Source organism: Meles meles, chromosome 11 (genome assembly GCF_922984935.1).
Source record: "Meles meles chromosome 11, mMelMel3.1 paternal haplotype, whole genome shotgun sequence".
Classification (NCBI taxonomy): Eukaryota; Metazoa; Chordata; class Mammalia; order Carnivora; family Mustelidae; genus Meles; species Meles meles.
This window is the reverse complement of record NC_060076.1, coordinates 47171825-47199177: the sequence shown is the minus strand read 5'-3', so window position 1 is coordinate 47199177 and position 27353 is coordinate 47171825. Positions and strand designations below refer to the sequence as shown.

General features: G+C 41.3%; 1 non-coding gene across 1 annotated transcript; it reads right to left on the bottom strand.

Annotated features, from left to right (window-relative positions):
* Window positions 1-12371: 12371 nt before the first annotated feature.
* LOC123953648 lies at window positions 12372-12478 on the bottom strand. Its single transcript, XR_006820911.1, has one exon. It is a non-coding gene; the product is annotated as a U6 spliceosomal RNA (small nuclear RNA).
* Window positions 12479-27353: the final 14875 nt, after the last annotated feature.

The following is a 27353-nucleotide window of genomic DNA, read 5'->3' as shown; positions in this document are numbered from 1 at the left end:
ACCTTGTCAGGACAAACAAAACCAAACTGGCCCAGAGAACTTGTGTCTCACCACATAGGTTGAAAAATTTAAGATTCTGAGATCCAGGGGCGCCTGGGTGGCTCAGTGGATTGAGCCGCTGCCTTCGGCTCAGGTCATGATCTCAGGGTCCTGGGATCGAGCCCCGCGTCGGGCTCTCTGCTCCGCGGGGAGCCTGCTTCCTCCTCTCTCTCTGCCTGCCTCTCTGCCTACTTGTGATCTCCCTCTCTGTCAAATAAATAAATAAAAAAATCTTAAAAAAAAAAAAAAGATTCTGAGATCCATTGCCCTATCACAGCAGCATCAACATACATGATCATACATGATCACAATAGTACCATCTAGCTATTTATTTTGACCAAGGGTCATCTACTCTAAATTGGATGAGGGTTAGGATTAATTACAGACATCTTATAGTTGAGTGGCTCAGTGATCACTGCCTGGAATGATCCTTATGTCTTGATGTCTATCAATATAAGCAAACCAACCATCAAGTCACTAATTGGCATGATCTGCAGAAGTCTCTGGAGAAAAGCTAAGAAACTGAGCACTTTCTAGCTTCAGTATACTCTTGAAGCATGCTTTCCCTGGAGATCAGAGCTGTCAACGGGCACTTTGATCATGGGAGACCATTAAGGCTCCTCCTTGCTTTCGAGATGTCAAGATTTTAACAGAAACGTAATATTGCACTAAATCCAATGTCATCTTCTTGATACTTATGAGGAAGCAAAATAAAATGGGCAATTAAAAATCTATGAAGTTCGATTGATTTTTCTCTACTGGCAATTATGCCTTATAATTGTTTGCTAAAAGAGGAATTGGCATTTTACAAAGCCAATGATTGGCTGGAGTTTTGTGCTTACTAAACCTTTGTGGGTTTAGAGTTTGGGTTTGGATAAAAACCAAGAGTTGAGCAGCATTTGAGAAGCTTTCTCCCATGCCTTTCATCTAGAAGCTGGCTGGTGAGCTCACGAGGTTTCTGACATTTCCCCCATTCCAACCAGGCTGGAACCCCACTGTAATCAAAATTCACAATGTTCCAGAACCCAGACTTTGGTCCTCATTAAAAACCCAACAGACAAAAAAGTCCAGGAGGCCCGCTAGCCAAACCTTTTCACACAGCAGGGAAGGTTTGCATTCGGTTTTATTTTTAAGTTAGCAGACTAGGTCAGGACTCATTTTGAAAGCTGATGAAAGACCTAGAGCCCGTGTTTCATCTTCTGATTAATCCAAAATTAAACAATTCAGAGATTTTGATCACTCAGTCTTTTTTTTAAACATATGTGACAGATAATAAATAGCCATCTCTAGTACACATAGCAGGACACATTGTGTCTGCCTGCGGGCTCTTGATGGACCATTCTTAGGCTTATTCCAAGATCAGATAGTAAATCACAATTTCCTTTTAAAGCACTGTTACAATTTTCACCTCTTATTGAAACTGAAATATGTGTATTCTGCTACTTAGACATGACTTACCTGCTGCTCATATTCCCAGTCATGATCTTTCTTACTTTTTAGAAACACTTTTGATGAAGCTGGCATGTGATTTATGTAAGCCTTATAGTACGTGAAAGGGGGAAGGAATTAGACACATATTGTGAGGCTCATTAGTCGCATTTCAGTTAAACATAAATCTTTGGAGAATAACAAAGTATTTTGCATTTTCCAAGTTTTTTTTTTCCCTAAATCAAGGCGTGAAAATCAACAGACTTTAAAAATAATAAATAATCCATCCCACAGGACATGAATGGGAATTCCCAACACATCAACCAAGATCACGGATGTTTTAGAGAGATAAATAACCGGCCCTCCATGTTGGGTGCCTGTCGCCATTCTAGTGGGAGATTTTTTTTTTTTTTTTTTTTTAGATTTTATTTATTTATTTGACAGAGAGAGAGATCACAAGTAGGCAGAGAGGCAGGCAGAGAGAGAGGAGGAAGCAGGCTCCCTGCGGAGCAGAGAGCCCGATGCGGGACCCGATTCCAGGACCCTGAGATCATGACCTGAGCCGAAGGCAGCGGCTTAATCCACTGAGCCACCCCGGCGCCCCCTAGTGGGAGATTTTTAACAACCCCACCTTTTGTGAGCACCTCGGCCATTGTGCCTTCTGGTCCCTCTGACCAGTTTCTGTCCCTTTTTCTGAGCTCAGTAAGGAACACAGCAGGTCTCCAGAGGACTTTGCCTACATCTTCTTTACAACTCAGCACAATGCACTGCGATTATTTGCTTCCTTGAATGTCTTCCTCACAGATAGCGATCTCCTCAAGGACTAAGCCTTAATTGTCTTTTCATCCCAGCATAAAGTAGAGGACCTAGCATATTTATTTGCAGATGCATTTTTTTTTAAATTTACAGTTTAACTCTTTGCTAAAGAATATTTTGAGGTGCTTTATAGAACAGAAGGGTTTATCTCAGAGGAATAAAAGATAAATCCATAAATAAAATAGGGCACAATAAAAATAAGAGGTGATTAGTCGGTGCCCAGCAGTTGCTAGAGTCTATCAGTCAGGGTCTCAGCAGGAATCTGTGGCACAGTCAAATTGAATCCATTAAAGAGAGTTTAATAAAGGGGCTATTTGTAAAAGTGCTGAAGGATTTAAGAAACGAAAAAAGTGGGTAAGTGGAGTGCTTCTGGGAAAATAACCAAAAAACCTCCGACAGGAATTTTACTACTCTAGACCTGAAGGGCAAGGTAAGGGAGTGGTTACCCGTACCCAGAGAAAGAGCTCCACAGGGAGGGGATGCTCCATAGGAGCTGTGGACCTAAAAGGAAGGAGCCAACCCGCGGTGCTGGGCTGCAGAGAGCTCAGGGAATAAGTACCTAGTTTCATTCTCTCCTTGCCTTTAGGTCTCCTTCTGACACTTCTCCTGGCCCAAATCCAATGGAAGCCTGAGGGCAGAGAATCCCCTTGATACAGTCCATATGGGTCAGGTTCCAGAGCCCCAAGCCACGTGTAGAAGGCAGGGGTAAGAAGACATTCAACACACAGCATCAGCTTGTGCATTCCATTACAGACATATCAGAAACCGGCCAGAACAAACTTAGAAACATAATTAGTTCCAAACCTCGGAGCATTTATCATTAATAGTGTATCAGGGGTTTCTGAAAAGGCACAGAGGACTGGGATAAAAATTTCTCATGGTAATGGCAGAGAGTGACTTTCAGGGACTTCCTTCTGGTGGCATGACTGGAGGTGCACCCAGGGCTCTGGACACAGAGCTGTTGAGAACAATTCTACAAGGCTACAAGTGATGGGGTCTACCTACCAGTCTCCCAGCCTGACGATCTAGGGGTCAATTTTAAGGAACTTGAAGGAAATGTCAAACGAATTATCTTTTACATAATTCTCCAAGAATATCAGTCACTTCTTTTGCACAAAGGTTTTGAGAAAAGTTGAGCAGCAGACAATTAATATTCCCTGGCAAAAATAAGGATTACAAGTGAATAAAGAAGCTGCAGACTTCATTAATCAAATGAATGGAAGAGAGGGCCAGTCCCTTTTGTGAAATTTAAGGGGCCTACTTGATTCGCACCCGAATAGATGCCCAACAAATACAGGCACAGAGTCAAGCTGGTTCTAGACTCTCCCAGAAAGACCCAATAAACATTTGCTTTAAAAAGCAAAAGTGGAAAAAAAAAAAAAGCTGAAGTGGAGGGGGCCTAGGTATATATAAAAAATATATTATATATGTATATATAATATAATAATATATATATACAATCTCCTAGTTCTGTTTTTCTGGAGAATACTAATTCAAGTGAGTTACTTAAGCACTCTGTGACTCAGTTTCCTTACCTATTAAATATAGATGGTGACAGTTATGCAAAATTAAAAGAGTTAATGTGTATAAAGTATTTAGAAGTCTAACACTTTGGAGCAACTTAAAACCGTTAATGATGATGGTTAGAATATCAGAAGAGCCATTAGTTCTTTTTACTGTAAGGAGGAATGAAATAACTAGTTTCTTGGCCCTTTCTTTGCATTTTTGTTCCATTTGGGCCCTTAACCCATTGAATGGTGCCTGCCCACATTGGTGAAGGCAAACCTTAGATGTCTAGCTTCAGAGATCTCTCTCTTAAGCACCATAAAATTCTAGCACTCTAGTCTACCATTAGACAAGGAAAGTAGATAAAAATCCATCCCCTGTGAAATGAGAAACTGGGCAGGATCATGAATTGTCACCCAAATAATACTCCTAGTCTAACATTTCCCAAACTGGGATTCCATAGGACATCCTGTCGTATAAGATGCACCAGAAATAAAAGAAGGGTTCCAAGGACCATGAAGTTTAAAAACCTACATACGAATATCGTACTTTGTGAAAGTCATGATACGTCATATATTACAGGCTCTGAGAATGTATTCATTAAAGAAAACCTTCTCTCTTTCATTATCCAGATTCTACTAAATTTATTCCATCAGTGAATTACTCATTGCTTCGTCCTTACTAAGGTCAGCAATGACCTCTGGGTCACTAAAGGACTTCTTAGCAGTTCTAGACAGGATAGACTTTGCCCTCCTTTTGAAACATGCTCTTCGAGAGGCATCTGCAATATAAAGCTCTTCGTCTCCTTCCTTCTGTGTGTTTCTCATTACTCGTTTACCAGTTCATCAACCACCTGCCAGTCCACACTCTCGGAACTTGTTAGGACTCGTTCCCTAGCTCTTTCCTCATCTTCCTTGAGAGTTTCTACCTAGGTGATTGCATTTACATCCATTGCTTCACTATCCACCTATTTGCCAACGATGCCTAGATTTAAGTCAATTTCCCAGACTTCATCTCTAAGTTCCAGAACTGTTTTTCCAACTTCCTATTTGAAATCCTATCTACAGGGTTCCAAAGTCTTCTTAAGTTCAACATGTCCAAAGAAAAGCTTGTTATCTTCCTCCCAAATTTCATGCTCTTCTTATAGTCTGCTTTCAGGAGACAGTAGAAGGAAACCATTCATTTGCTTACCAATACCAGGACCTCATTTTGTGATTCTCTCTCCCTCAGCACCCATAACCAATCATCATCAGATCCTGCTGACTTTGGAGCTAAATGCCTCTCATACTCATGCCTTTTTTTTTTTTTTCTATTTAAACTACAGCTTAGTTCCACGTCACCAAAATCTTTCTCTTAGACTCTTGGCAGCAACATAGAACTTGGTTTTATGAACTTTTCCTCTCCATCAGCTATGCTCATCTCATCTCTTCTCCACCTTAGAGACAACATGTCCAGGTGAGTGTTATTTTTTAAATGCCAATAGAATCACGTCCCCTTTCTACTTAAAATACATCAGTGGTCTCTCATTAAACTTGTGATAGAGAAAACCCTCTTAAGGTGGTCTCCAATGTTTTCCATGCGTCATCCTAATCTATTTCTCTGGCTTCATGTAGCAATTCTTTTTGTCCTCAATGTCTTCACTTGGCAGATGTGAACGTTTTGCAATTCACCCACTTGCTGGGTTCATATCCTGGACACTGGCACAAGCCATTGCTCTGACTGGAATGTGTTTCTCTCCCTTTCTTTTCTACTGAGTAGCCACTCATCCCTAAGATTGTATCCAAGTATCACCCCTTTAGAGAGATCTATTTTAGACTGCCATGAAACGATATACCTATCTTCTGTATTATGCCTTACTTGTAATTTTATATTTTCTACATAATTAGTGGCTCGGTATCTATCCTCCCTACTAGACTGTAAGCTACATGAGGGGGAGCAATGTTCTTTCTGTTCCCTACTCCATCTTTAGCACCTAACACAGCACCTTGAATCATGTGGGTGCTCCTGCAGAGGGAGCCCTTTTACCAGCAGTGCGCTACATGCTGTTGATAGAACATTAAAGAAGATGGACGGTGTCTCTTTGATGATAGAGCTTCTAGCCTAGTAGAAGAGAAAGGCAATCCATCAGTATGTACAAAGCAATGTGCAGTCAGGGTGAAAACAGGAGAGGTTCCAGGGAAAACCAACCTGTGGAGGGTTAAAGAAGGCTTCCCAGAAACAAAAGACCTAAATAATAGTGATATACACTACATACAATACAAACATATAATGTTTGTGTTAATGTATCATGTTATGCATTAATGTATTATGTATTAACTCACACCCATCTCCACCTAAGAGGAAGTAAAGAAAGAAGCTGAGGAGCAAAGAACATATGTGACTTGCCCAGTGTGCTCAGCTAGTTAGAAGGGGAGGGGACACAAACCTAGACAGTCTGGCTCCTACTTCCGTGTTCTTAACTCACACTGTACTGTTTCTGAGTTGCCTCAGCAAAAGAGACTCAAGAGACAGGCAGAGTTCCAGACAAAAGGTAGAGCAAAACCAAAGACTGAGCAGAAAAGAACTCTAGACTTTTCAGAAGCTAATTGATCAGATTGCATTTTTAGAAAGAACGAAAGAAAAATACCACTCTCTGTAAGATGGAGACTGGATTTGGAACAAGACAAGGCAAAAAGCACGTTACTCTTTCCACATATCCACCATTACACAATCCTCTGGGCCACGAGCTCCTTGGAAGACCATAAGCCAATACAGCTCTCTACAAACCTGAGACGAAATGAAGGTTTGCTCCCTATGTGGGTCACTACTGCTTTTCAAGACAGCAAACAGAAAAGTACATTGAATTAAGCGTTTTACAAATATACACACTTTGGCCCAACAAGGGAAGCTAACGTGGTTCAGAACAAATTCATTTCCAGAAAGTTCAGACAATCTCAATGTTTCAGAACTCGAAAAAACTTTTATCTTATCAAGTCCATGTGTGACAATGAGGAAAAAATAAAAGGACAATTACTGCTAACCACTTCCCTGGGGGAAAAAATTTCAAAAGGGATATAGCTTAAAAAAACAGCGAGCTGGGGGCGCCTGGGTGGCTCAGTGGATTGAGCCGCTGCCTTTGGCTCGGGTCATGATCTCAGAGTCCTGGGATCGAGCCCCGCGTCGGGCTCTCTGCTCCGCAGGGAGCCTGCTTCCTCCTCCTCTCTCTGCCTGCCTCTCTGCCTACTTGTGATCTCTGTCTGTCAAATAAATAAATAAAATCTTTAAAAAAAAAAAACAGTGAGCTGGTTTTTCATCCTCACATCTTTGAAGGGGTGTATAGGGAAAGAGGGTAGCAATGCCAGATCAGGCATTTTTGCACATATTATCCACAGGGAAATCTAAATCTATAACCATCATCATAAAATGAAACAAGAAGCAAATCAGAAAGGAATGAATGAAGGGCAAGTGATAGCCAAGGGGTTTACAATAATCAATTATTAAAATGCCTTAAAAGAGCAAAGAAAATGCTTATCAGATCAGCAAAGCACCTTTTAATAAATAATATGATTTGGGTTTAATTAATGGCCTAATTACAGTTTTACCCAATAGGCTTAAATGCTCCAAAGGAACAGTTTGAGTCTCTTTGGTAGATAATCTGTGTTTTAAAAAATGTTCTAATTACATATTTGCTTGAGTAAATAATGTGAATTTTACAAAACTGCCTAATGATATATTTATGTGACTATATTTACCCAAATGGCCTCTCATTCTGTACTAATGGAGCGGGGATTACCGCTCCAGGGAGACATGGGAAAGTGGGAGGGCTCCAGCCTTCACCCGAACACCCCTGTTATTCTCACCCTGTTCTCACTCTCTCTCACCCCAAAACACACCACCACAAGTGTATGACCCACTTAGTCATCATCAGTTTAAATAGGGAAAAAAAAAAATGTCTTCCTCAGCCTTTTGCGTAAATACATTTTACAGAAAGGATACAGACTTGAAAAATGAGTATTAATACTGTATAATGCTCCATGAAAAGTAGATAATGAGACTGTAACCAAGACAGGGCACTCAAGGTTTAAAAAGCTGCATAATTGGGACGCCTGGGTGGCTCAGTTGGTTAAGCCGCTGCCTTCGGCTCAGGTCATGATCCTGGGGTCCTGGGATCGAGTCCCGCATCCGGCTCCTTGCTCGGCAGGGAGCCTGCTTCCTCCTCTCTCTCTACCTGCCTGTGTGTACTCTCTCTCTCTCTGACAAATAAATAAAATCTTAAAAAAAAAAAAAAGCTGCATAATTTATTCTGTTCTTTATAGAATGTCTTACAATGCCTCATGAAAATCCGACCCTATCTGTTGGAATCAGAGTGCTATGACATAAGGCCACATAATGGTGTGTGTTATGTAAGAGAGAAGTCCTACGAAAACTGAGTTCGAATCTCCCAGCTTTGCAGTGACCGGTATCCGTTCATGAGCTGTAAGTCATTTTCACATGTTTAAAGACATACAGCTAGAAAAACCAGCACATACCTACTCATGAAACTGGATGAAGAAAAAAAGTCCCATCTCAGAGTTTACTCATAAAATCTTACTTTTAGCAGACATTTACTGTTTAAAATTAGGTGATACTCCATTCCCTATGTAACTAATCACGACCCAGGAAAGGGAAAATAGCATTTATATTTCTAGTCATTCTCCAAACAAGAGAAACATCAAACCAAAATACATACCAAAAAAAAAAAAAAAAGATAAAAGAAACAGTTCGGGGAACAAGAGAATAAGGACAAATAGGTAAGAGAATAAACTCAAGGATTAGGATTAGCTTCCCATCTCAAGCATGCAATAATAGCCCAGAGCCCACAAGCTTCCAAGAGGCCAAAGCAAAGCAAGAAACATGACGATTTACACAAGTTAATTAAGTCAGATAATCAGCAAGATCTAAAACAATTTCTCCTATAAACCTCATAACCAGGGTTCCTTGTAACACACGAGGGTTCCTTCAACCACACCTCGACAGAAGAGTTTCATTGGATTGTGAGTTACCATTTAGGTTGGGGAGAGAACCCCATGCTTTAAAAAATGAAATGCATAATAAAAGTCACATTAACTGTGCTGATAACAGTGGCATCCCTCTTGGAGGTTTCAGAAGGCATTCCAATAATTGCAGGGACTCAGGGTCCTCATTATAGGCACTAATTGTATTTTACTATAATTGGGCAAAATTGCTACTTAATTGAGAGTTCAGTGGATAGAGTGCCAGATTAACTAATTTTCACCTTAATAAATGTGTAATTATTCATTAAAATTTTGAATCCCACTGTTGACGCCCTTAAACATTACTTCTGGGCGCTCTCTCTCACAGAGCTCAGCTAGATGCTCCCATTGCTCAGACCATAAGACTTTTGATTCTGAACTGTGGAGGAAGAGATGTCCATAGCACCGGGTCCAAAGCCCAGTCCGTGCGTGTCTTTGTCCAGCGGCATCTGGGGCCTCTTGCCTGCCTGAATGCGGCGGTAACCATCTGTTTACTCTGGCCTCGTCTGCTTGGATCAAGTAGGAAATTGAAGGCACTAATCTGAATTTTTCAGAAACTTTGCCGTAATTGAAAAGAGAAGGTGATAAAGAGGCGGGGGGAGCTGTTTGGCAACTTAATTATACTGGTCACTCTGTGGGCTGAATAATAAAGCAAAAGCGTATTTTTGAAATAGGACCAAGCTAAGAGCAAATCCATAACTCCAAGCACTTTGTAGAGGAGCCCATCCACTCAAGTAGGCATTTATAATTAGGATGTGAAACTCAGCCCTGCAGTCATTTATTATTGAAATTGCCTTAAGGTGATCTCCAAAACAACTTCCTCTCTTGATTTACCTCCTCCTCCTCCCCTTTCTAAAAGCAGCAAATGGAATACATGGGATTAGCCTCTTAGGAGCAAATAGGCAGAGATGAAATGCAGCCAGGAGCTAATGCTTGGCAGGACCCAGAAGGGAGGTGCCAAGAGGACATGGGTAGATCATTGGAGAATTGATTGGAAAGATCCTCTGTTCCCAGAAGAGAGCAGGCTTCAATGGTTTCTCTCAAGTTTTATTGCACATTAGCAGAACCATATGGTCTGCTCGTGTGGGCAGCACCTGGGGGGGTTGGGGTGGTGAGTACATCAGCTTCAGACTAAAACGCAGAGTTGGGAAGTTTCTGCTTAGAAAATGAGATCTAGAATGACTGCAGAAGCTGCACCTGTCCTCGGCCTCCACAGAATATATTTCTTCATGCCAAGTCTATTCAAGTTGGGTTTTTTCCATTCCATGTCCACCAAGAGAAGAAGAAGAAGAAAAAAAAAATACAACTTTCTATTACTCTGAAACACACAGGAGAAAAGATTCTATCTTTTTAAGAGGATGGCAGGTAGTTGGAGGGAGGGGAGAAAGGCAAGAAGAGAATGTTCTTTTCAAGACTTGAAATCAATATGTCTTATCAAACCCAAATCAAATTGTATACGCCAAAGTCATTAGACCCAGAGTCTACTTGTTAGGAACAAATATTTTGCCCTAGGATTAAATCCCATTATGTCGCAGAGGCTGAGTTTCTTCAGCCAACCGGAAAAACCGAGACAGGTAAAACTTGATAGCATCTCTGTATACTGGGAGATGCAGGAACCATAGAATCTGCAAGTTTAAGTGAGAAACGCTGCAGTTTTTGGTGTCCTCAGAACTACACCATTTGAGGCAGCCCCGGATGGTAGAACTCCATTTGGGATATAAGCCGTATTTGTCCCTAGTGCTCATCCTGGCCCCCGCTCATCACGTGGTGCCTCCCCACTGCTTCCCCTGTGATGTTTCAACGCGGTTCCCAGCTCACCCGCTTTGTAGCCCATCCTCTCAAACTGCTCTTCCTGGCATTATCCTACACTCCCTGTCTTTCCTGGCTCCTTTCTCACCAAACCTTGCTGTTTCGTTGGCTACTTTCTCAGGAAATCGGTGATAAATGAGAGAGCTTTACTCAATACTGAGATAAAATGTGAATGTGTTACACCCTCCAAAAAGCAGAATTACAGTTAACAGAGGCTCAATGGTTTCACTCACAGAAGAGCCTATTGGTAGAATTTTAGGAAAAACGGCTGTACGGGAAGAAAATGAGCTGTAAAGTCATGACTTTCAGCCTAACTCCAACAAACCACACTTTATCAGTGAGGGTGAGTTTGACTGCCAGTAATTTAATCTCTGATTTGAAAGGTCAAGACAATAAGCATATTTATTATCTCACATAAGAAGTCTCAAGTACTAAATAGGCACAAGGCTGTCCTGTCTCTGCATGTTCAACTCAGCCTGTCCCCCAACTTGTTCCAGCTAACCTTTCTTATGTTGCCAAGATGCCAACCTTTGCTAGAGGCATCCTACAAAGACACAACTACGTCCAGAAGAAAAGCTAATATTGTGTCCCAGATAGAGAGACAGAGCTATATATATGTGTGTCCTATATTTATATATATAACAAATACATATACAGCAAATATTGTGTCATATATATGTCATAATGTATGTATTATATATAATCAGAAATAAAACATTTGATAATTGCTTGCCAGCAATCTTCTCATCTGTCACTGGCCAGAATAAGTTCATACGCTCCTTCCTAACCCAGTAATTGTCAAGGGCAATTGTGTAAATTATGCCTGGCTTAGACTACAGACACTATCTTTTAATAGTGACTTTTTTTTAATAGTGACTAAGTGACTTTTAGTCACTTAGGAGAAGACAGGACCTCCCTAACAAAAATGAAGATTTTTTAGAGTTTGAACCCAATAAAACTTAAATGTCTGACCTTGTATCCTTAATGTACTTTGGTTCAAATTCAGTCATCATGTCCTTCTTTCTGCAAAAGATTTTGCCACTTTGAGCTGCAAGGATCTCAATATAAGAAAAAGAAGAGAGGGAAAAGAGGAATTAGAAGACAAGGTAAACAGAGGCATCTGAATTTTGTTGGGTCTAAAAGGTTTTCTCATACGATTGCCAGTTTCCCATAACCATCAGCCTTCATGGTAACTGAAAACTCAGAAGCAATTGGGAGTGTCAGACCACAAATATGAAACTAGGAGCAGGGGAGGACAAACTTGGGAGGGGTTGCCACGGTCTACTGGGTTGGTGATGTAGGAACTAGAAGTGATACTTTATAGTGCTGACAAGTCAAAAGCACCAATCACAATGAAGACGATATTTTTCTGAAGTTGAGAAAACTAGAAAAATATGCGTTAGGCCTTTGTTTTATTGACCCAAAGTGAGGAAAATCAGCTATGTTCATTGCTCCAAATGTCATGTCTACCTCTAAGAGAATCCCAAAGATTAAAAAGTGAACCAAGACCTAAAGTTTTCACTGAAAATTAAGTTCAACAGGCCAACAGGTGAGAGGCAGGGTAGGGTCTCTGTCCCGCCTCTCTTCATCTGCTAACAAACCTCCTAAGAGCATGACCTCTATGACGTGGCTTTTCACAGACTGGCCTGTACTATGAAGAATAGGGTCTAAACTTATGGTATTTTATTTTTTTATTAACATATAATGTATTATTTGTTTCAGGGGTGTAAGTCTGTGACACATCAGTCTTACACAATTCACAAAAGTATGGACTGCTTCACGAATTTGTGTGTCATCTTTGCACGGGGGCCATGCTAATCTACTCTGTATCATTCCAATTTTAGTCTATGTGCTGCCAAAGCGAGCACAGTCAAAACATATCTTAAAGAAGGACAAGATCCCCTTATCGTCCCAGCATTCCCTAGGGCTTGGAATAGTGCTAATAGTTATTAATCTAGATTTATTGAAAAACAATTGCTTGGTTTGAAAAACGCTTGAATACACTCAAATTGTTTATAGTGTGCTCTCTTGAACAATATAGAGAAGGGATGAATCTAGAAAGTTTCTTTGAAATATGTTAAAGCAGAAGTTTTAACTCCTTAATGTTTCATCCTTTGTCCACTGAAAAACCAAGACTGCCAGAATAAAGGTTGTGAAATAGTGATGTATTTATTATAGTGAAAAATCAAGACACATTAGCATTGTAGCAATTCTGGTAGAAAGGGTCACTTCCAGAAATCAAGTTTCGTATATGAGCCTACTGAGACCTACCTGTGTAAGTCGAGTGGGGTCTCCCCCAAGAGCCAACACTGGAGCTCTGGCTTGACAGCTCTTTACTCTCACAATGGCCAAGAGCCCAAAGAACAAATCAGAACTCCTATGCTATCCCCACAGCATCACTGCTTGTCCTGGTAACACCAAGTGACATAAAGAAAAACCTGTGGCAGAAGAACACAGTGTTTTACTCAGTGAATTTCTGAACAATTACATCCTAGTGGTTGGGGAAGTATTCATCTTTCCCCACTCATTTTGACAGACAATTTCGTCTCCTACAACCTACAGATAGAAGACAGATGTTTAAGGATATTGCTGAGTGAGGATCACCAAACCAACCTAAAACTTGACTTTACCTTTCCTTGAGGAACTGCCTTACTTAACTAATGGCTCCCTTCCTGCTAGCCATGTTTGGCATTCAACTGTATTAAATAATGTGAGGTAAAAAATGTCTCCTTTTGCTTCAGCCTGCCATAGTGCCTGAACTTCTAGCTATTAAAATGACTCAAATTATTCAAGTAAAAAACTATGAGCAACTCGCTATATAAGGAAAATACACTGATTAATTGAGAAAGTAAGAAAGAAAAATAGACACAATCTCTATTTTACAGCGCATATAACCCGCTGTGGGAAAGGATACATATGGAAATTACTCTAATTCAGTATGTGCCCACAGAAGAGAGCAAGCAATATACTAGGGAGGATCAAAGCTGAAAGAGATATAACCCAAATGGGAAGATCAATTGGAAAAGCAACTGGGGAAAACCTTAGACAAAAGCATATGTGCAAAGAATCTTACAAGATAGATTTTTAACGGAGGAAATAGTGACAGAGCATACAAATCAGACAGGCACACACGTGCAAGTGGAGAGACCTCTCCTTTGTTTATACATCTCTTTCAAAATGGGCAGTCCAACATGGATTCAACTTCACCTAAGAATGGTGCTGCAAACAGCTGCCAGACAACAGGATTCAGAGGAAATCAGGTAATTGACAGGGAGGTTTCAATGGTCAGGAGAAGCCTTTAAATGGTCCAGAACATGTAACAGCAAGCAGATCCTGGAGCTTCTAGGGGCAGCATGAGATCACTGGTCAGTGAGGTGGTGGGTGTCCCCCAAACTGAGTTTTGTCTGTTTACCGTTTATTCTTGGGCAGCCTCTAACCTCAATGTGCATTAATCTGCCTTGACAAAGCAAAAAGAAAATAAATCTAATGCTGCACTTTGCTGGAGAACGTAGAATCTATATTGAGGCCAACCTCAGGGAAACAGGAAATCAGAGTGAAGGTTACAGCTCTGACAGTGACCTGGGCTGGCTGAGCTTTCATTCCTTTCTAGGTCACACTAACATGAAGCCCAGAGACAGCTTTGAAATCTGCCAAAAAAGTCAGCACATGCCAGGATGGAATGGAATTCCACACCCCTTTGCTTTTAGTAGCAAAAAACTCTCGTCCGAAATAGTCTAGTGCTTTAAACAAAGCGTTGCTTAGCTTAGTCATTCTAAAAAGCCTCTCGATAGCCACAAATGGGCAAGGAAACAATAAAAGGACAACAGAGAAACATGCTCAGGATAGAAATACTAAATTCAAAGGAAAAAAAGTAAAAATAAACATGTACTACTCACTAATAATCAAGGACAAATTAAAAAAACTGGATACCATTTTTCAGTTATCAAATCAGCCATTTTAAAGTTAGAATATTCTATGTGATAAAGGTATATGAAAGCCCATTCTCACAGAGCAGAAGCATAAGGTATTAGCAGGAGGCTTTGGCTCAGTAATTCAACATTTGGGAATTTATTCTAAGAAAATATATTCTTTCTATTTATAGATCATCTTTTCACATCATAATTATTTTTAATGATGCAAAATTACACACAACTTTATTGTAAACCACAGAGAATGATCGAATGCGCTGTTTTACAACCATCTAAAACAGTGACATGAAAACGACATGGGGCTCAGAAAATGCTTATGAAATAAATCAAGGTACAAAACGAGCTGCATATCAGGACAAGAAAGTGTAAAATAACAGTGCTTGTTCTCTCTAGATATTGATATTCCAAATTACTTTTCTGTTTCTCTTATTCTTACATTTTCTCCAGTACTGATATATCGCTCCAATAATTTGAAAAACCTATGTATTTCTTTAAGCTCTCTCACTCGTTCATGAATTTCTAACTGCCATTTGATTTCAATAAAACTCTTTCATCACAATATTTAAAATACCTGGAACTTTGTTATTTGGTCATATTCAGGTTTGCCCAGTAAAGAAGCTGTTGCATAAGAAATAGCACTTGGGAATCCTAGCTCCTGAGCCTCACAGAGAAAGATTCAGAAGTTATCATGCCTATTCCACTCTTAATCACACACCTTCAAATCCCAGACACTACCCCTTGTGATCATATTCACTTGTCTGTGCTCTACAAATAAGATTTGCAAATCTTAGGCTTTATAGAACATCTATTCTTAACTTAAAACAAAATAAAATAAAACAAAAACCACAGGATTCTGTGGCATCTCAATTCTGCAATTCCATCCACTTAATTAAGTCACTTAATTCCTGGTCTGTCACCTACAAGAAAAATGTAAAATTTACTTCATGTTAAGTGACATGTGTAATGTGATCAAAACTGTATTACAGTAATATTAGGCATTAGAATCCTTTTTTGCTTTATAAAAAGTACTTCATTGTGGTAGAAAAGGAGACCTTAACAGTATTAGAGGTAAAGTGCTCTCTGTAAGAAAAGTCGAGTTTTCGTTCTTGTTTTTGTGCATGTGAGTTACAAGGCAAGAAAAGGAAGGGAGGAGGAAGAACAGGGAAGCAGCGCGGCGGCAAGAATCTCTGGGATTAACGGAGAGGAGAAGCAGTGCCCGGGAGAGATCGCCAGTGATGCTGCAGCGGCCAGGCGTAGTCATGGGTAGCCGTGTGGGATATGATGGACAGATAGGCAAAGGATATACAATGCACCAGCCTTGCGTCTGTGACTGCTGTGAGGGGCCCTCATTTAATTGGGCATAAAAGATCGAGCAAAGAAAACACACATTCAGCAGCAGTAGAAAATTGGGGTGAAGGTGACCAAAGCATTGGCTCCTAGGGAAACAAAGGAGATCTTGGGAAGGGCTCCAGGTCTCCAGCAATTCTGGTCTTCTGCAGGTCTTCTGCAATTCTGCAATTCTTGGAACAAGGCTTCAGTCAATCTGAAAATGCTCTAGACTCCCAGCTGACTTCCATGGGAAACAGCTAATGGCAGCGAAAAACCTAAAATCCCATGCTTTAGACCCTAGGTCAGTTTTTGCACCACGATTTCATGCTGCCTCTCAATTCTATTTCCTATTTATATCCATTCTAACAGGCTATATAAAACATAACTGTCATAGAACAAAAGAGATGGATAGGATAGGGAAAAGAGGAGGAAACACCCTTTAAACTGAAACTTGCTTTTAAGTACCTAAGATCCCTTCAAACACCTGCTACAGAATAGACTATTGCATAACAATGGAAATGGCAAAGATAAACGATAAATGAGCTTTTTCTGTTACTTTTGTTCTTCCTTCCTTTTCCCCTTCCTCACTTTCCTCCTCTCTTTCTTGTCAGTAAACACTCACTGCTTCATAGGAGATGCTCAGTTTCCCAAGCCCCCAGATCCATTATCGGGAGATGATGGGAAATCTCAGCTGTGCCACTACTTCCTGATCCATAAGGAAAGAGCGCCAGCACGTATCAGTAAGCATTCGGGAGAGTGAGAAGCTGCGTCTCTCTGGACCATCTCTCACATCCATTCTTCTTTGGGGTTCTGCTCCAGCCCCAAGACTGTAAGATTCCCCAGTCTCTCTCATATTGTGAATGGGGAAGAAAGACTTTGGGAGAAGGGAGGCCATAATCTCATCTCTTCCGTCTCTAACTCACCGGAGTCTTGTGTTGAGGAAAAGCTTTGACAAAAGACTACATCTCCAGGAACGACCACAATGAAAGGAGAATTTAAATGTCCTTCTTCGAACAGACCCAGCTAACTCAGTGAACCTGCACTGAAGAACGAACCCAGCGTGCCACAGGCAGTTACTGCTGATGGGGGATATGACAGACAAATCTTCATTTCATTTCTATTCTGTTCTTTTTCCACGGTGTCATCAATCTCCCCTTCCCCCGGAAGCCAGCCTGTCTTAAGGAGCAGCACCAAGCATGACAAGCTTCTGAGATTCACTCTCACAGTGACTCTCCCTCCACCTACGGTTCGGCACTGGTGGCTGTGGGGTATAGTGTGTCCCCTCTTCCCCCTCTCACGGTGGAGATTCACGTCGGCGGTCTCGGGCGTTCAAGTGTGGGCCGAGGGCCAGCAGTGCTGCCATCACCTGGGAACTTGTTAAAAATGTGGAAAAGCAGGCCTCACACTGACTCAAAAGCTGCATTTTAATAAGAACCCCAAGTGAGTCTGATGCACATTCAAGTTTGAGAAGTGCTCTAGGGAAATCTGAAGGGCTGTCCCCTTTTCTCAATCTACAGATCACCTGGGAATGTCATTACTTAGAGCGGCAATATAAAGCACGGGCTTCGGCCAGCTGCTCCTGGGCTCACCACCCAGCAGCTGTGTGTCACTGGGCAAATTATATAACATCTCTGGCTCTCATTTCCTCCCAGGTTTAATAAAATAATAAAACCTTTATCACAAAACTCTGAGGACTAACTGAGACAATGGATCTAAAACATGTAACCTAAAACTGGGCCGCAGTAGGTAGGTATTTGAAGTCACAGATTCAAAGTGTGAGAAGAGGCTTTGAAAGCTGCTTTTTTGTCAAATGCCCACCGAGCGCAGCTTCAGCCAATACCTGAAGCTGATGAAGGCAACTTTGTGTCACGTACAGTCTTTTACTTAAGAGCTGGCTTTCCTTTAGATGAAGGACCAATTACCTCAAAACATTTCTCCTATCAGACTTTATGGAATTTGAGGTTCATTCCTTAGGGTTTTGCTATTTTATCACATTTTGTTTTGTTTTGTTTTGCTCTGCTTGCTTTGCTCTTTTTTTAGGCAAGAAATCTCAAGAACAAAATCTCTGTAACACTGGAGTGGGGATGTCCCAAACTAACAAACCATTCAGTGGTGGTGTGCAGTCAAGACCCTACAAAAGGTAAACCATATCGGTTTAATAACCCTTCAGCAGAGAAGAAATTCTTAATCAGAAAACATGTACTGAACACTGATTTTCGGCTGAGTGGTGTAGGAAAGGAGGTAATATAAAAAATAAGAGAGTCTACGCCCCTGAAAAACTTTGTCTTTAAAAAGGTCATGCAATAAATGCTATGGAAAAAAAGATAAAAAAGATAACATTTGGGGCATCTAGACTGTAATTTTAGGGCTGGGGAGGAGGTATTCTTTGAAGACCTCCCAGGTAAAGTCTCATTTAATGTGTGAAATTACAAGCAAATTGTTTACAAGTCTATCAGCTCACTCAGGAATAAACAACTGACTGGGTTCAAATCCTAACTCAGAGGTTGAGTAAATTATTAACCTTTCAAAGCCTCCCTTTACATAAAAGCGTAACAGAAAAAACATTAGTACATATATCATAAATTTATTGCAAGAATGAAATAAAAATGTATCTATGGCTGGTGCTCAGGAAATACTTGTTAGTTCTTTCCTCTTGCATACATTGGTGTGAGATCAGCTATTCTATCTCTTACCAGAATTTCTGTGTGAAGTCGGTCAAGATCATGATAATTACTGGTAGTAATAGGTGTGTTTATGTGTGTGTACACACACATCTACCTTTGTATATACACATATTTATGTACACATATATACATACATACATTTACATACATGGAAAATGGTTACAGTAAATTAAGAGTAAGACATGCTTACGTAGGTAGGTAGTGACCAAAAGCCTCTGGGACAAACAGACCCCAAAGATGTCTCAAAGTCAGCCCCTCCAATATCAAATTACAAGCTCACCAAAACTACTTCTTCCAGCATTGTTCACCTCCGCGAGTGATAACACACTCCAACCATTGTCAAGTCAGAAACACAGGAGTCATCTTTGAGATCTCTTTCTCCCTCGTGTGTCCAAATCACACCCACCACTAAATCTCAAGGACTTTGCCCCCTAAATCTCCCAAACAATTCCCGCTCTGAAATTCCTTCACAATGTACCTCAGGTCACATGGCTTTCAGTGCTGGACACAATGCTTGGCATCTGGTACATTCACAATGAACACTCATTGTATTAGTGAGTGCATAATGAAACAGGAGACGCAAGAGGGCAGAGCCAAAAGAAAAGGAACATTTTTAAATGCATCCAGGCAGTACCAAACTGCAATGCACTGAATTTCTGTGCAAATGCACTGAATTTCTGTGCAAATGCACTGAATTTCTGCGCAAATGCACTGAATTTCTGTGCAAATGTCTTAGTTTGGCAGTAGGGAAAAAAACCAAGTAAGTGGTTGGTATGATCTCTAAGAGCAAAGAAGACTAAAGTAAAACATCAAAACTTCAAATTTAGAGGTAGAAATAATAAAAGAGATGCAGAGAGGTTTTTGGAGCAAGCTGAGGCCAGTGTGCCAAATCTGGTTTTGTTTTTACTAGAACACAGCACACCCATTCTTTGACTATTGGCTCTGCCTACCCTACACTCTGGGGCAGAGAAGAAGAGTTGCAATGGAAACTGGAGGGCGCACCAGCCTAGAAGTCTTGCAGAAAGAGCTTACCTACCCGACTCTAGAAAAATGAAATAGGGCACCTGGGTGGCTCAGTCCTTAAGCATCTGCCTTAGGCTCAGGTCATGATCCCAGGGTCCTTGAATCGAGCCCTGCGTCAGGCTTTTTCCTTCGTGGGAAGCCTGCTTTCCCTCTCCCACTCCCCCTGCTTGTATTCCCTCTTTCCCTGTGTCTCTGTCAAATAAATTTAAAAAATCTTAAAAAAAAAAAAAAGCCTATGTAAGTTTTAAAAGGTACATATTTATGTAAATAAGGTGAATTACGATAGAATATAATGTACTACATTTTTAAAACTTGTGAAGAGATAAGAAGACAGCACTGAAGTAGAGGCTGGCAGTGGGCTGAGTGATAGCCCCACAGAGAATAAGGCCCTCATCCCAGGGGCCTGTAAATGCTACCTCGTCTGGAAAAAGGGTGTCTGAAGATGTGATTAAATTGAGGGTTTTGACATAAGCAGATGGTCCTAAAAGATCTGGGTGGGCCCTAAATGCAGTCACAAGTATCTATAAGAGGTAGGTAGGGGGAGATCTCACACACACACACACACACACACACACACACACACACACAGGAGAAGGTAATGTGAAGACAAAGGCAGAGTTTGGAGTTTGGACTGTGTCATAAACCGGCGAACACCACGGGTTGCCAGCAGCTGCAAGAAGCTGGAGAGGCCAAGTTACAGATTCTCCCCCACAGCCTCCAGACTGCCCCCAGTCCTGATGACCCCTGGGTTGCAGAATACTGACTTCTGAACCTTTGAGAGGATAAATTATCATTGTTCTATGCAACCGAAGCTGATGTAATTTTTTACAGGAACCATAAGAAAAATCAGGTCCATCTGTGCACAAAGCAGACAGAGTGTGAAGTGATTTTATCACAATACGTAACATACCTGGAAATTTGTATATGGTCCCATTCAATTTTGCCAAATGAGAAGTGTTGCATTAAAGAAATAGCACTTAGGGGCACCTGGGTGGCTCAGTCAGTTAAGCATCTGCCTTCAGCTCCTGTCATGATCCCGGAGTCCTGCATCAGGCTCCTTGCTCAGCGGGGAATCTGTTTTTCCCTCTGCCTGCTGCTCCCCTTACTTGTGCGTGTGCACACTCTCTCTCTCTCTCTCATAAATAAAATCCTTAAAAAAAAAAAAAAAAGATAGCGCTTAGAAGTGAGTCCCATGTCCCAACATGCAGTGTCCAGTACTTAGTCTCCATGTCTCTTTCCATCTCAGCAACACACCTTCAGACTGCCAACATTTCCTGTCTTAATTTTAGAATAACCCGACTGTGCCCCACAAAGGAGACTTATAGATCTTCAACGTTGTAGATAGCCTATTCTAATAAAGAAGGAACATGAATGGAGAAAGGACTTTTATCATCTCAACTCTGCTACTAAACGATTTTATGAACTTAGTTAAGACTCTGAAGTTCTGAGTCATCACTTACCCCCCACTAAACACGTGCAAGCACACACACACACACGAAAAGAAGAGATTATTTAGGCAGCAGATGTAACAAAAACTACTATGATAACGCAAACCTTTCTAATTGTCTCATGTCGAGCACATTAATTCTACTTCTTTGGAAGTAGGTTATTTTTCTCGAGCAAAGGTAGTTTCCTCACAAAAAATTCTGATGCCAGGCATTATCATAGTAGTTTTTGTCTCACCTCCTTTCATACCAAACAACAGCACTTATTGAAGGATTGTGGCTTGAAATTCATTTGCATTTGCAGCCTTTATTACTTGAATTAATATAAAATGTGTGCTCTTTCCTTTTTGAGAAACTTTAGGCATCACTAGCAGGAAAGGGGGGGTTATAGTCTTAGAGCCCAACTGTTCTGCATTTTATCAACAAATACATCTTATCTTTTAAGTTTGGACCCTTGAGTCACAATAGCTGCTCCATAGGTGAACCTGGAAGCACTCCTGATAGTGTCTGTTTGGTGTCTTGGGAGAAGGGTTAGAAGGATGAGCCTAGGGGTGCCCTGTGTTTGGGGGAAGGGGACCTGGACAAGGCCAGTTTGAGGCTAGATGTTCTTTGCTCTCTGGACCTTTCCCTTCAACCTGTTTACATTTCCAGCCCCCACACTCCTTTCCCTTCTGTCTTTTTTCTTTTCACTTACCAGGTAAAAAAACAAACAAGGAGGTGCAAAGGGACGTGAAGTGCTAAGAAGAGAGGCAGGGTCTCTGCACAGGAGGTACCAAGTTATCAGAGCGGAGTCTGGTCATGGAAGTGACTCATGATTCCACCACGTGTCGAAATTGTCCCTACTCCACCCAGGCAAGGCAGAAAGCAGCCACCAGACAAATAAAACAAATAGGTAAATATTTAGAATGTTGGGTGGTGATAAGTGTGAAGGAGTTAAGGAGGCTGATTTCTATACATTTTGTAAGGATTTTATTTATTTGAGAGAGAGTGAGCATGAGCAGGGAGAGAAGCAGAGAAAGAGGGAGAAGCAAGCTTCCTGCCTGGCAAGGAGCCTGATGTGGCACTCGATCCCAGGACCCAGGGATCATGACCTTAGCTCAAGGCAGATGCTTAACCAACTGAGCCACCCAGGTGCCCCTGATTTCTATTCTTTTAAAGAACCAAATGAGATACTGTCATAAAAGGGCTTAGAAAAGTACAAGGCAATGGTTGAAAACTCTGTACCATTTAAAGAGTTGCATTTTTCTGATGTTTTTGATTTTACTCAAAGCAAGTTTTGCTGTGTCATATGCCTCTCACAACTACCTGTGTAAGTGACTCTTGCTTCAAACCCATAGACAGCGTTGTCCTTCCTCTGGGCAGATGGTGCATGCTCACCAGGGAGGAGCAGCAAGTGGGACCTCACGTGCACTCAGTGACCCCCACCCTCTCTAGTAATCCCCTGTCGGAGGCAGAGTACGGAGGATGCGTGGCAGAATGGCCCCACAGGCTGACTTCCACCAATGCTTCAGCCACTCCTGTGGCATTTCACGCTCTTAGTAAGCAGTGCAGTTCCAAAAAGCTTTACCCCTGCGAAAGCATCATTTAGTTGCAGAATCCGTGCCAATTGATTTCATCTTCTTTAGGCTCCCTGGAAAGAAATGATAAATGCTATCAGCAGAAAATCAGTTGTGGGAGCACTGGGCTTATCATGTATACCTTCCAACCCACTCAAACCTCTTCCCAAGCTATTTGCTGGCTTAAGCCCCATCCCCTTACTTCCAGAATTCACCAAGATTCCTGTTCAATGACTTTCTTTGGCCAATCGAAGTGAACAGAAGTGACACGTATCATTTCCCAGGGAACGCATCTAAGAGCTGTACTTACTTGTTCTCTTCCCTGCTGTTGCAAACCCCAAATGTCATGGGGAGATAGAGGCATCCTAATGCTGAAGTCTCTATCAGCTTGAGCTTCTAAATAACTACACTGATACTACTTATCTTCAGACATGGAGTATAAGCAAAAAATGTTTTCAGCCACTAGATTTTAGGGCTGCTTGTTACCATAGCACAATGTATTTTATCTGGAGTAAAGCCACAATAAATCCCATTTTCAGCACCTGGTAGTTTCCCTCCCCTGCCCCACCCTGGCCTGGAAAAATAGTACTAGGGCATCTGCTGTGCCTAATGAGAAATTAAGACATTTTTAAATGATGAAGGGATTTACGCCGATATGAAAGAGTTGAAGTGCACAGTAACTACCCCAGGACCCCGATTACTAAAGATGGTCACTTCGAAGTGCTACACATAATGCCTCCACGTACCCTCTGATACATCCCAAGGGAATTTATTTCAAGTTTCTCCAAAAAGTGGGATGCTAACCTGACAGTTCAATTAAAAAAAAAAATAGTCATAACACTAGAGGCCCACTGAGTAGGGGAGAAGAAAAGGAGAGCAGAACAATATTACTGCTGCATCTTGTGTGACTTCGGCAGCTCCTAAAGTGACTGTGGAAGTAACAGCAGAGACTGGGGCACACAGAAGGTCTGTCACCCACAGCAAGACAAAGAGCAGTGGTTCTCACGTGCACAGAAGTGACATCTTAATGAAATGAGCTGCACGAAGGTGTCAGCTGTTAACACCTTCTACGGTCAGAGTAGAGATTAACCCCAGAGCCCACAGAAGAATTTTATTTTCCCCAGGAAGATCTGATGAACTGTGCCAGGATACTGCATGGGAGGAAGGAGAAAGGGGCCTTACGTCCCTGACACTCCAGCAGGGAGGCTCAGGCCCAAGATGGGATTTTATCGTCCTGCGATTGCTACCCACATTCTTGACAGTCCTCCTCTAGACTGGTCTGAGAAATTACGAATTCATGCAAAAATGGATAAATGTTTATAGAACCATCCAGAAGGATCTGGAATCTGTTGCAGTAACCAGGCACAAACGTTGAAATAAAACAACGTATTCACTGGATCTTGATGAAACAATGGATATACTTGGTCTCTAAACCTTAACCTTTTATGACAACTACTTGGAAGTCAAACACATCTTACCCCAAATGGGAGAGATTGACAGTCGTAAAATAGCATAAAGATTGAAGCCACGAGATGCTACACCAAAAACACATACTTTTAAGGACATCTTTATTTATATTTTCACAGTATTTTCTCTGAAGTTTATATAATAGCACATGGAGATTTTCATCCAAATACCAACCACACACTACCGACAGCTTTAGACTTCTCAACCCCCTCAGCCTGTAAGTTGCTCCAGGGTGGAAATGGGTGCAATGTCTAGAACAGTCATTCCAGGAATTGTCTCTGAGCTATGGCTCCCATCACAGCTCACAGGCAGCAGCCTGAATCTGCTTCACTTTCATCAGAAAAGATAGATGGAATGGAGCCCACTTAGTTCATGGCTGCCAGCCCTCTTCGTCTCCCTCCCACAGACACGCATACAGGAAACCTGGCAGCTTCCTTCTCCCTTCCTGTCATTCTCACTAGGCTAAGGAGCAGGCAGATGCAGGAGGGAGGGGGAAAGCAGAGGCGGCTAGAGCACTTGCCACATTCAGACTTGCCACTACAGGGCCCCCCAGTGCCCGGCGTTCCTCGGGAATCTCTTGGCGGGTTCAAGACTGAGAAATAGGGCTAAGTACCCAAGCAAAATGTCCCAGCGGAAAGGAAGGCCCCCCAAACCCAGCGCTTTGTTTGAAGCAAGAAATAAATGAGAGGACTTTGCCCTGATTAAATTCTATTACCTCTGAAAAAAGAGATTTGGGGGTTAGGCAACATTTTCCACTAGCCACAGAAAATCGGCCAGGGTGAGTTCTGAGATGATCGAGGAAGAGTTAGACAAAGAGGGATAAAAGCAAAGGAAACAATAAGTTTAACACTTAAGGACCTTCCCAGTGTCCCCGGTGGGAAGAATCCCATGGTGGGGCCATGACACATGCCCAGGCAGGCAGTTTTAATTGGCAAGACAACAGACAAACTTGGGATCATGGTCTACTTCCCTTGCTAATAAATGTCCCAAGTGCTCCCAGCACAAACTGTCAGAACAAATCTAGCTTTCCTCTGACTTTTGCAGATAGGTGGTAACACTCAACTCAACCAAACAAATTGTAAGGCTGCTGTATCAATGTAACCTCTCCTTGCCCAATGATAAAAAATGTCAGGAAAAATCTAGAGCAGGATCCTCAGCCACTAACGCACACTCTGAACAGAGTGAGGGACACAGCCCTTTGGAGAAGTGACAGAAGGCAGGCTACATGAGTTCAAAGTTCTCACCTAGAGCTACAGAGCTGCCTTCTTTAATTTATTCACTCTCATGTTTCTTACATGGGTGTGCTATGCTTGATATAACGGCTAACAAGACAAATATGCTTCATACACTTAGAGTGTACAGAATGGCAGGGGAAAGAGACAATATAATAGTAATACATCATAATGATAAAATAATGTGACACAAATTAGGAAACACACCATCACCCAGTGCAGCCTAAACCCATGAAGATATAGCAGCCTGATTCAAAACAGACAAAAAGTGGAAACAACGCAAATATCCATCAACTTATGAATCAAGGAACAAAAGTGTGGTACATCCATACAAGGGAATATTATTTAGTCATGAAAAGGAATGGAATATGGATATAGACTACCACATGGATGAACGTTGAAAACATTATGCTAAATAAAAGAAGTAAAACACAGAAGCCACCTATTGTGTCACTCAATCTGGATAAATGCCCATAATAGGCAAATCCCATAGAAACAGAAAGCAAATCGAGGACAGCCAGGAGCTGGAGGATGGGGGGTGGTTGGGTTGTAGAATGAACTGCTCGTGGGTCCAAGATTTCTTTTTGGGGACAATAAAAATATTCTCAAATTAGGTAACAGCATTAGCTGCACAAATTTACAAAGATAATAAAAACCACCGAATTAAAATTAAAATCAAAACCACATTTTAAAAGGGTGAATTTTATGGTATGTGAACTATATATCAATTTTTTAAATAGTTAAAGGAGAAAAATCCTTTAGTGGAGAAAGATGAGCCTGACCTGCACAGAATTAGCGTTCCTTGTGAGAGTGCAAAGGAGGAACAGCATTGGTTTCAACATACAACATGCCATCACTTAGCTTTTCATGTCCACTGTTGCCTAACATGCAAATCTGGATTCCTTCAATGACATGAAGTTTAGAAATAACACACGTAAATCATCTATTGTAGATTCTCAAAAAACAACTGCTGAAGAATATTACAGAATTTACACTGGAGAGGTTCCTAGCTAGGATGAGGTTTCCCTCATCCTCGAGGCCAGCAAATCACCTTCCTGGTGTCCAGGGGCATAATGACCATCAAGGCAAAATGGAAAGAACTGTGGTAGCAGAAGAAAGTGCATGGAACTTGTCAGTCAAGGTACATGACAGTACAGAAAAGTCCTTTTCCCCCCTAATTTATGACTATCTATCTCAGGGACTCCATAATTTGAATACCACTGTGATTTAAGGTCTTCCATCTTTCCTCCTGCATTTTGGAGAATCTACGCTTTGGCCAATTCATTAAAAAGCAGAACTACAAGAACTCAACACAAGACACTGATGAGTTTCAATAAGGCCCTCAGATGTATTTCAATTGATTCATCAATAGATTTTGCTTAAAAGTATAAAACATGTAATTAGGAAAAGGATGTTTTATACTTTACCAGTTAGAGTTTCCTAAATTTTGTATTACAGGTGAAAAACCAAGCTCAGGTAATAATTTCATCTGGAAAGCAGACGTATTCATCACAGAGCAGAGTGCAATTCTAGACATACAGTGGGAGCACAGTAAATGTTTATTACAATGGGAAAGCATTGCCTAATAGACTAGCACCTGGTCAAGAGACTAAAATAAATGTATAGGAACTGTTCTTCTCCTCTAAGGAAGAGAGGGCTGAAGTCCCCTACAATCTGACCTTTGCCTCTCTCTGACATCATCTCCTCCATCCCTTCACCACACACTAGTCTGCAATCACACTAAACATGCCCTACCACACCTGGGCTATACTGTATAGTCACAATAACATCTGGAGTTCTCTAAATATATCATGCCCTTTCCTGCTTCTATGCTTTTTTTTTTTTACATTTTTTTAAAATTTATTTATTTTTTCAGTATATCAGTATTCATTGTTTTTGCACAACACCCAGTGCTCCATGCAAAACGTGCCCTCCCTATTACCCAACACCTGTTCCCCCAACCTCCCACCCCTGACCCTTCAAAACCCTCAGGTTGTTTTTCAGAGTCCATAGTCTCTTATGGTTCGCCTCCCCTTCCAATTTTTTTTTTTATAAACATATAATGTATTTTTTATCCC